General features: G+C 40.1%; 1 protein-coding gene across 2 annotated transcripts in view; it reads left to right on the top strand.

The window, feature by feature from the left end:
* The first annotated feature begins 1,543 nt into the window (after window positions 1–1,543).
* The window catches only part of LOC105936783 (muscular LMNA-interacting protein), a 61,341-nt gene continuing 51,578 nt past the window's right edge, over window positions 1,544–11,306 (top strand). For both annotated transcript variants that reach the window (XM_012877776.3, XM_012877762.3), the window contains exon 1: window positions 1,544–1,700. The gene's annotated coding sequence lies outside the window, so the exon portion shown is untranslated. The remainder of the gene's footprint in view (window positions 1,701–11,306) is intronic.

The raw sequence follows: 11,306 nt of genomic DNA, 5'->3' as shown, positions 1-11,306 counted from the left end.
GTTTGGTTAGATGATAATGAATACTCTACATCACACGCTCTTCCACCACCGCTGGAATATTCCCTGATTTTGGGTGCTACTCTACACTTTGCATGACAATCATCTGCCATGTTTGGTGTCTGCGACACGGAAACGTGACATAGATGAAAACAGGTGGCAGTGTTGGGCCTTGCTTCATGTCACCGTACAGTTTCCTCTGTGTGGTAGACAGGCAGGGGGAAGGAGCCAGCAGGAGGAAAAAACAGACAAGAGCAGCTGTGACAGAAACGAGGAAGGTAGTGCACATGAAGGATTAGAATAGAGGTCTGCTTTCTCTCACTGATAAGGGAACTGAGACAGAGCTGCAGGAACAAACAAGCAAGTATAGGAATTAGACTGAAGCTGCCAAACAGCTTATTATTGGAAACTACCGTATCTGTCTCACCAGACTGTTGGATGGCTCAGATTCGGATCAATTTGAAGCCAAATATAAACGTGTGATACTGTTTAGACAGATATATGAATAAAGATGTGTATTTAAAAAAGAAAACTGTTCTTTAATAAGAAGCGTGTATAGACAATTTGATGGGCACTAAATATCAAAAATAATAACAGAGCTTTTTTTTTTTTTAAATTACAATTACCCTCTTTACATTAACAAGCTGACTGACTATGCATTTGAACAATTTGTCAAAGTCCGCATGATAATGTTACCCCTTTAAACCAGAACCGGAAAAGACAGATTACGATGTGTAAATGTCATCAGAGAAAATCACTTTCATTGTTGGAGCAATTTCCTTTGGTCGGATGCAATTAAAATTGAAGCGTTTGGCAAAAATGACCTGCACTCACGATGGTAGCATCCTGCAGCTGGGATGTTCACGTCATAAAATGTATAAAAGAACATTATGTGTAAATATCGCACCACCATGTCAAGACACAAGTTGGGATGTCAGGCACACATGGGTCTTCCAAATTACTTGCAAAGGGACTTATAGACACTAAAGTCAATACCCTGATCTCTAGCCCGTAGAAAATGTATGAGCAGTGCTGAAAAGGTGCGTAGGAGCGAGGCGGCTTACTCTGCTGCATCACAATCTGTGTGGCGTTGCTGAGTGGACAGATACCCTAAGTGCTTGACCCAAATTCTTCAATTTAAAAGTTTGTTTCTACCAAATGCTAAGAAAAGCTTGGAAACTCCATTTAAAGACAGTAAAAACATATATCTGCTTCATTACTCTGGCTTATAGCAAACAGGTTATCCTAAGTCACGTAAACAGGAAAGGTTTAGCATGAAACACGGTATGTGTTTTTATACAATGCTTACAAATATGTGTTTCTAAATGTTTATCAAGGGGTCATGGTACTAAAAAAAAAATTACAAATGTATGTCATTCACTAAAAAGTAAACTAAAAGTGCTACTGTGGAACATTTAAAGCTTTCTGTTAGTAGTGGTTCCTGGCATGTAGCTCATTGTTTCTGCTTCCCAGCATACAGACTGGTGTCTGCAAGCTATTTGTGGATATTAGGCATCTATAAAAGGAAATCTGTTGGACAACACAGACCAACACCATCGCTCATTCACATTCATGACAGGAGCTAAAAAGTGGGCACCTTGCTTTGATGACATCTGAAGCCTTGTTGTTGAACCCTGGGCTGAAGTGAACCTTTTAAATGGAGACGAATCAGAGCAGAGCAATCAAATAACAACGTAGGAAAGGTAAGAAGTTTTTTTTATATATATAATTTCATCTATGCACATTTGAATACATGTAAACTACGCATCCCCTCAGGCATTTTCTGCTGAATGATCTTAGCTACCCGCGTTTGCTCTCTGATGATCTTTGGAAACATCAGGTCTGGTTTTATATTCTGAATTTATGAAAAAAGATCTCACCCTAAAGCCAAAGAGCGCTGAAATATGAAACGAGGAAACTAGGTTTTTATTTAATGTAGCAACACAGTTTGATGCGACCCTCTCACTCTGTCCCCTACTGACTGTTACCGCCCTGCAGCCAAACGCACGTAAACACACGGACAACAGATACAAACACTGTCACTTGACACCTGACTAGGCCATTAACCCCGGAGTGCAGTGGAAAATCACTTAAGATACATTTCAGTAGTTGTGGTAGTTCCTACAAATCCTGTTATTATCAGAATTAAAGGGAAGATGAGCAAAATATTAGTATGGACCTCTTATTTATACTTTTCCACATATTTTTGTGGTTATTGCTGTAAAACCGAAACTAAAAATGATACTGTGTGAAATATGTACATATGTTTTAGTTAGTCACTAAAGTTCTTACATAAGGCGCATATTATAATTATAATATTTGTTTATAGTCCAGAGATAGAACCCTGTGGGCTCAGTAGCAGCTGGCAGGGGTCTAAATTTACACCCACTTTCCCGTCTGAAAGGAGAGGCTGTGAGTTTGTCTGTAATTAAACTCTTTACATCCCGACACACCCAACTGTTCATGCATGCATGGAGCTCAACTATCTTGATACGCATTTTAAGGTCAGCGGAGCGCAGCATGCACGAGCCTAAGGCTTTAATTATGGTAATGAAATAAGCATTTAAGAACAAAGGCAGACGTTACAGCAGAATAACGTGAAACTTTGCAAAAACCGTTGCAGGGATGTGCTCAGAAACAAAGACATCATTAGACAGAAGGAAAACAGCAGGGAAACCTTTGGTGTGGTTTGATTGTCTTTCTTCTTAAAGCTTCACTAAACCTCATTTGTCACTTTCTGGAAGGTCACTGTTAATGTGTGGGGCTGTAAAAAAACCCACACGAAGTCTGGGTGGGTGGGTTCGTCCCCAGGAAGTGATTTAGGGCTTCTTGTGCTGGCCCGACATGCCGAAAGCAATAACTGGGGGCACGCACAGCGCCAACACGCAACACATTCAACCAGGACCGGCGTTAAAATGTGACCTATGAGGACGGTATGATCTCGGCAGCACTGAGAGCGATTTGTTTTCAGAGGGGGCTTCACTGGCCGAGCAGGAAACACATGCTCGGTCTGTCACAGGGTAAACTTACTCCAATGGGATCACAGATGATGAGCAAACAAGGGGTTTGGAATGACACAACCACATAAAATAAGGCAGTGAAACAGCATGTTCTCATTTTAGCTGAGGGTCGTTTTAAATTCGTTACCAATAAAGATGAACTGTACGTCACTGAAGGGTCACGCGGCTCTTGTTGTCTGAGGTAAACATTCATGATATTAACGCGCTGGATGAATCATTCTGCAGTTATTGCAGAGCTGATAGATATTCAGCTGAGGGCACTAGTCTGTTTAAAATGTGGAATATACTCACAGGACGCTTTATTATTTATACGTTTCTGTTTTTTTGCCGACACAATCAATGAATCAACCAATTTCATGTCAGTACCTGAACCCGTTTAGGCACCTAGAAGTGGTATTAATGATGTGCTGATGCTTAAACTGGATATCAGTGATTTTTGGATGTAGCTGGTCTGAAACTACTGATCTGCCGGGATTTTAATGAGAATATGTCCAGTGGCATGCAGTAGTGTGGCCAAAAATGCCTTGATGATGTCAAACAGCAAATGGGTAGACAGGTTTCAAATGGCAGAAAGCCACCAGCAGCTCAGATAACTCCTCTTCATCTCTGAATGCACAGCCCAGCCTTGAAGCGGATGGGCTACAGCAGCAGAAGAACACACCCGAAGCCACTCCTGCCAGCTAAGAACATGGTAGCTGGGGCAACAATTAAAACAGAACGGATAGGAGCAACGTTTCCTGGTCTGATTAGTCTCAATTTCAGCTTCAACATTTAGATTGTGGGGTCAGAATTTTACCCAAACAGCATCAAAGTGTGTTTATGTATTCAGCCTTGCGTCTGCAGGTAGATGGAAGAGTAAGGGTGTGGAGTGGACATTTGTCTGGAGCACTTTGGGGTCTTCAGTACTGACTGAGTCCCATTTCAATGCCACAGCCTACCTGAATATCGTTTCTTGACATGTCTCTCCCATCTTCCTATTTTCTGACCGATGTTACCAGCGGGATATTGCACCGGGTCACCAAGCTGGGTCTGTGAGGCAGACACCCTGTCTACTTTTAAGACTAGGCTTAAAACTTTCCTTTTTGACAAAGCTTATAGTTACAATGGCTCACGTTACCCTGAGCTATCTCTGTAGTTATGCTGCTATAGGCTTAGGCTGCTGGAGGACATTAAGGTCTATTTTTCTCACTCTGCTGAGTTCTCCTAGTGTTCTCCAATTTACATTGCTTGCTCATTTCAGCTTTTAACTTTTTGTTCTCTCTTATTTTCTTCATTGTAGGTACATCTGGTCTGGCGTTCTGTTAGCTGTGACATCATCCAGGGAAGACAGATCACCCGCTATTACTATCTAATGTAGAACAGATTACTGGATCAATGTGCTTTTTGTCTGTCTTGTTGTGTCTCTGCTCTGTCTTCTGTAACCCCCAGTCGGTCGAGGCAGATGACCGTTCATACTGAGCCCAGTTCTGCTGGAGGTTTTCCTTCCCGTTAAAAGGGAGTTTTTCTCTCCACTGTCGCTTCATGTTTGCTCAGTAGGAGGGATTGCTGCAAAGCCATGGACAATGCAGATGACTCTCCCTGTAGCTCTACACTTCTTAAGGAGTGAATGCTGCTTGTCAAGACTTGATGCAATCTGCTGGGTTTCCTTAGATTGGAAACATTTTGACCAATCTGCATAATCTGATTGATTTTGACTTTGGAAAGTGCCTGAGATGACATGTTTCATGAATTGGCGCTATATAAATCAACTTTAATTGCGTTGAAAAGCTCAAAGACTCTCTAAATGAGTATATCCTCGTTCTTCCACTTGCCCTCAGTTTTATCGCTCTGTGTCTGTTTAAGGCAGAATCGGCAATTTTTCCAAAAGTTTCCCCCATATCCCTTTATGAATAACTGCGCATGCCCCAGACCGTCTTACGTGCTCTTCCGCTCCTCAGTGGGATCATGTGAAAAAATCTCTCAAATCCACTCTGGTCTTATTTCTGTCTACTGAGGCCTTCTTCTCTTAAGCTTGTATGCTGATTGCTTCTTGCGACTCTCAGCCATGTTCAAAGTCTGTGGTGAGAGCAGCGGAGCTATGATGAACGGCTAACACTGAAGCTAGTGGATATATAAACACTACAAGTGCACAGCCAGCATGCGGAAACTAGCAAGAAATTTGCAGGCACATTGGTGTTACGTCAGCGTGTCAATTGGCATGTGAGACAACCAATAGATAAGGTGATACCCCCGGAGCTTGAGGGACAGAGGAGAGTAAGGGCAGAACCAATTCTCTAGCCATTCCCTGCCAGAAGGACCATTTCACCCAGCATAACAAAAAGTTTCTGAACAGGATTACCAAATATAGGATTAAGATGATGGAGAACGGGGGGTACCAGGTGTGTGTGTGTGTGTTTGTTTGTTTTTATGCGACCTGACTCATGTTAGCTTGACAAAACAGATCAGTCTCAGTGGCATGAGAGCGTATCCCCCGCTAGAGGAAACAGTAGAATGAATCACTCAGGTCTTCGTATGATTTAGGAGTGTGACAGAACGGGCAAGTCCCAGTATGTACCGGCACGCACGCTAACCTCTTCTTCAACTGAACTGAAAAATTAACAAATCAGTTAATGACGTGATTCAGTTCAGTATAACTCGCTCACGAACAACACAACACTAGTGTCATGGTTATTTTCTGCCACAGACCCTCTTTAAAGGTTTATTGCATCTCTGTCTCAACAAATCTAGACAGTGTCTAACAAAACAAACTAAACAAACTGATCAGGGGAGCCGGGGATGTTGTGGGGGAGGAACTGGGCACTCTGACGACCGTGGCAGAGAGGAGGATGCTGTCCAGGCTTCAGTCCATCTTAGACAATGTCTCACACCCTCTCCATGACACACTGGCCCAGCAGGGGAGCTCCTTTAGCAGAAGACTCCTATTACCCAGATGCACCACAGAGCGCCACAGGAAATCATTCCTGCCCGTGGTGATCAATCTCTACAACGCCTCCCTCTGAGAGTCAGACACCCCCCCTCTGTAATTCTGATGCAGAATTATAGAATTATTGACAATTATCCATTCTTTGCTCTCTTTTGCACATTGCCATTATCACTTCATTTTAGTTCTGTAAATATTATATATATATATTTCTTTTGTGGAGAATGTTGTATGTATATATAATTATGTTGTTTGTATATCTGGAGCGTGTAACGAAAATAATCTCCCTCTGGGATTATTAAAGTTCTTCTGATTCTGAAATACATTGAAATATTCAAATCACAAGAGGGAATTATGTTAGCAATCAAAGCAATAAATAATAACTGCAATAATGATTATTTAATTAGAAAGTTTTGAAATATTTATTGAGTTAGACTGGATATAAATAAATAAATCACAAGGCATTAGGGGTGATACATTAACAGTTGGTCAAATAACAGTTGCAGTCTAATTATATTTTGGCTTGTGTAACCTATTAAATGAGGCAAATATGGAGAAGACAATTCCCTTGAATATATTCCACTTCCTATTATCAGGCTGCTTTGCTTCATTCATTTGCTTCATATCATTTTCTATTGCGATCACATTGGCAGAAAGAATGTACACACAAACATATTGAACCAGGGCATTTGTCCGCTTAATGGTAACATTTCATTTCCACTCAACACATAAAAAAAGCTGTGCGTTTGGTTAAAAACAAACAATTATCTAATCTTTACAAAAAATGTATTTAACCCAAAAAAAAATAATTTTTATGGGTTAAGTGGAAATGACATGTTAGAATAAAGACTTACCGTGTTTCACTGTTTCTGACTGCACATGTTCCTGCTGTTACATCCTCGCTGTACATAAGTGGGGTGCAACATACGTTACAAAGCTACTATAGCTTAGATAGAATATATTTACAGATGCAATATAGCATTGACAGAAACATGGTTACATGTTCATACGCTGCTTTCACTATAAGGTATATAATTCCTCATATGTAAAGAATAACTTAATGTCAGGTTTGACGTTCATTCTGATGAGTTTTTGTAAGGTTCCAGCATGTACTTCAATAATTCAACACCCCTTCAACGGTAAGGCCCAACACTGGCCGTGTAATAAGGTTATCTTAAAGCAATAACTAAATTAAAATGAATGAAAATGAAAAAATGTGTCAGGTATACTGTTAAATTGAATCATCAATGATGTTAATTTCTATGACAATTGTTGAAGCCAAGGGTGGCAACACTACTTTGATTACATTTTAAAGACTTACGCAGATCACCATTGTCTGATATAAAAAAAATACTATTTTGTATCAAAAAGTGAAAAGAAGAAATCTATAAGGAGGCAAATACTGTTTCACAGCAATGGGCAACAATGTCATGTTGTTGTGGTGGTGTTATATGTTTTTTGTGCATTCAGTCAATGTAGAAGTCGGAGACAAATTTGGCCAAAGGGGACAGAGAAATACGTCACTGGAATGAAGAAAAAAAAAAGGATCCAATACCAAAATCAAATTATTGATTTTGTACACAGAGTGGCTGAACAAAGAAATGAATTGCTGCTTTCCAGACAGAATTGGAAAAGATTTATCTCAGCAAAGAGAAGATGGTGCTCAAGGTTAACAATGTTGCATGTTGTTAAGGATTTTAAAAGAGAAACTTTGATACAGATATGGAACCAAATAAAGTAGGGCTTCATAAAACATTTGCATGTCTATTATTTTGATTGTTAACTACGCATATTTGAAAACATTTCTTAGCATGGCATAAGATGACTTCATTGATAAATGTTTTCACTTTTTATTGCTTTAACAATTAGTGTGAACACAGGCCACCAGTTGTTTCTTAGTTTTCCTGGGCGTGGGTTTTTGAAGCCTCCATACCTGCCACCTCTTCTGCAAAAGGCCCCTTTCACTGGTAACCCTAACCCTAACCCTATGGTAGACTTATATTGCTTTAATATTTATGCTCTTAGTTATGTATGCCTTGTCGATGATAATATTTAAGATTTTAAGAATTTAATGCAGTTCAGGGTCCTTAAATAACTTGCGGTGCTTGTGTAACCACTACTTAATTTAATTAACAATAAATTCAGTAGGAAAGTTACTTTTGTTCTAGGGTCATACAGGAGGATGATAAGCATACACGTTTTAACAACTCAGGTTTATTTTCTTTCTCCACAAAAGAATAATTACCTCAATAAAATTAAGGTATAAAACTTAAATTGTCCACCCTTAAAAATAACTCAAATATTTAAAACAAATTAGGGTAGGTTTTATAACCTGTAGCTCTAAAGCTCATACCAACAAAGAAATTACAAATTTCAGTCAGTCTTTCCAATATAACAGTTCAGTCAGTCAGTTCAGTCAATGTGCACATAAATTGTCCAGTTTGAAAATGTTCATGAACAAGTAGTTGTGGAATAACCAAAAAAATAAAGGATTGGGGGCCCCCCTTTTTTTTTTGTGTTCAATTATCTTATCTGGTTTCAAAGCAAAATCTCCAGCTCCAGTAGCATCAGTCCCTCTGCGTCGTCCCAGGCTTCAGTCCGAGTCACAAAGATGGCGGCGGGACCCTCGTGCTTCTGGAACTCCACCGGCTTGTTCAGATATCAGTCATCCAAACAAAAAAAAACCAACCGGAGAAATCTAAGAACAGACTACACATCGTCCAGTCCAAGATAAACAGACTTCTTTCATATCACAACAGCTCTTTTGCATAGTAGCTTCTCTATTCCTGCTGAAACGTGCTTAGTCTGCCATTTCTTTTCTCTTCCTCGCTCTTACTCTTCTTCTCGTACTGACACAGGGGAAATGTGGGTCTACTGCCCCCTACAGAACATTCTAAGAACTACAAAACACATTAAACATGCAGACAGATCAGCATAGTTTATGGGGGTTACACTTGTAATGTTAAACCTAAATCAATTCTGCAAAGCCTATTGGGACATCTTGGCGGGGGAGCTGTTAGATGTCTTTAACAGAAGCTGCTCCTTCCAGAAAAAGGAAATCTGCAGGAAATCAGGCACTGCCGCCCTGTGTCCCTTCACTGCACTTATTATAACATTCTCTAAAAGGCCCTGGCAACCAGGACGAGAGGAGCAATGGAACAGGTCATCCACCGAGATCAAACCCCAGTTCTCCCTCTAAATCTTCCATTGAGGAGGGATGGTTTTAAGTATCGTGGTGTCTTTTTTGGAGATAAAACTATAGTACAAAGTAAATGGGAAAATGTAGAGCATGAAAATTAAGAACAAGCTAGCTAAGTGAAGATGGATTCACTCTCAGCTTTCTTATAAAGGCATGGTGTTGATTTTAAACCTTATTGCATCACAGTTGTAGCAGAAACTTGTTTTAGACCCACCACCAGCCCTACTGATGAAATACAATTTGACATGATGGAGTTTTTTTTACACTGGGTGCCACAATCTGTCTTGTTTTAATCAGGAGAGGAGGGGAGGGGGGGGGGAGGGCTTGTCCTCCTGGCCAGCTGAACAGTCGCTTTCAGCATGCGGTTCCTCCAGAAGTACATGGCAAGTCCTCCTGACATTGTGTGGAGGGACGTGGCAAGCTGCATTTTAAGACGCGTAAGCGGGTTGATGGATGATGCTCTGTTCTTAACCAATTTTTGCCATTTTAAGTTAAAATGGTCGCCTCAGTTTTATCATCACTCACAAACACCCACAGTGCTTTGATCAGCGACCCGTGCACTTTTAGAAGACAAAACCTTCAAAATCTGTGGATCTGAATTGAATGCAGCGTGTCCATCTTAGTCTAGAAAGCTGAAGTGTCTTTTATCTTTTTTTCTTTTAGAGGTGATTCATGGTTTGTAAACAGGAAAAGAGTTCACAGTCCACCGACTTAGGTTTACATCAAAAGTAGGAAAATATATTTTCTGTGTACAAGGAAAATTAAAAGGCTCCATGTGATTATTAATACTAATATAACAGTTAAAAAGTTTATAATTGACTTAAAATGCTGAAAACACCTGGTGAAGATTTTCACATTTGATATCTGGTAGTTGTAGATATTCCCCACAAACTTAGTAACTGCTTTATATTCATGTTTCAGCCACAACAAACAGATCCAGTCTGTGGGAAATCACAGACAGTCTGGCCGACTAAAAGCTGCACCAACGGGGTTTCCTGCTGCAGCCTCCCAGCTGAGACCAGCCTGTCAGCAGGTCTCTGCCACTCCCAACAAGTCTGAAAACAGATTCAAAATTAGCTCATAACCTTGATAAACTACTTGAGTTAAAACTACTTTTTTCTGATAAATTAATGGTATGAAATTGATAGATTTGTAAAGTTGTCATCTTCTTACTGCTCCTTACTCCCCCCTTGTGGTCGACAGTTTTTCTTGCCACACACAACCCTGCTCATTGAATGAAGCCCCAGGTGTGTTGAAAAGTCCTACCCTCAGACCGGGACCTGTTAAAGTAAAGCTCAGGAAAACCGAAATCCCCCATATGGAAACCTGCAGTAGGATTTAGAGGTCTAATGGAAAAGGGCCTGTAGGTAATAAAGGTGGACAATGGGTCCTTTTACTGTCAGTTATAGTTTGACATATGGTCTTCTTTTAGTTTATTGAGGCACCAGAATCAAGGAACGATAACAATGTAACTGCTTCTACTGACCTGTTTCGGGAAAAAAAGAGAGGATCAAAATCAAATTGGACAGCCAAAACAATAGAGCTAGAAGCTAAAAGCCCAACTTCAGAAGGACTTATTAAAAATAAATTGAATGATAAAAGAATCTCATTGAAATGGCTCTTGTACCAAGTGTGGGTGGACCTTCAAAGTAATGCTGGTATTTGGAAATATGGAGCACAATAAAACCAGCTTCAAAGCAAAACAGCAATCTAAAAATATGGAACCTTGCTCTATAAAACAGAGGGAAATGAAAAGGAATCTACAGACATGAACAGAAAGGAGCTTGAGGAAATCTCACTGCGCATATCACATGTTCAAAACACAACTCTTAAAACTTCTAAATAAAAAAGAATATTTTAAATAAACCATTTCTGCAACTGATCAATAGCACATTGCCTATTGTCATGGTTTTTATATCAGTAGCCAAGGTAAGGTCTGGCTCTAAGTCTGCAACAAATAAAGGTAAGCAACACATTGGATAACCTAGAATTAGGTTTATTTAACAAAGTCAAACAAAAACCATGTCTGGCTGGAGGAAAACGAGCAGGAGAGAGAGTGTGTTCCAGGAAGTGGTGGATCTTAAAGTCTTCTGGACACACTGGCCAGCTGCCTCCAGTTCCAATCAGTACCAATTAGGAGCTCTGAAACACAAACAAGTTAGAGACCCAG

This window comes from Fundulus heteroclitus, chromosome 22, assembly GCF_011125445.2.
Source record: "Fundulus heteroclitus isolate FHET01 chromosome 22, MU-UCD_Fhet_4.1, whole genome shotgun sequence".
Lineage (NCBI taxonomy): Eukaryota > Metazoa > Chordata > Actinopteri > Cyprinodontiformes > Fundulidae > Fundulus > Fundulus heteroclitus.
This window is presented reverse-complemented; position numbering and strand designations above follow the sequence as displayed.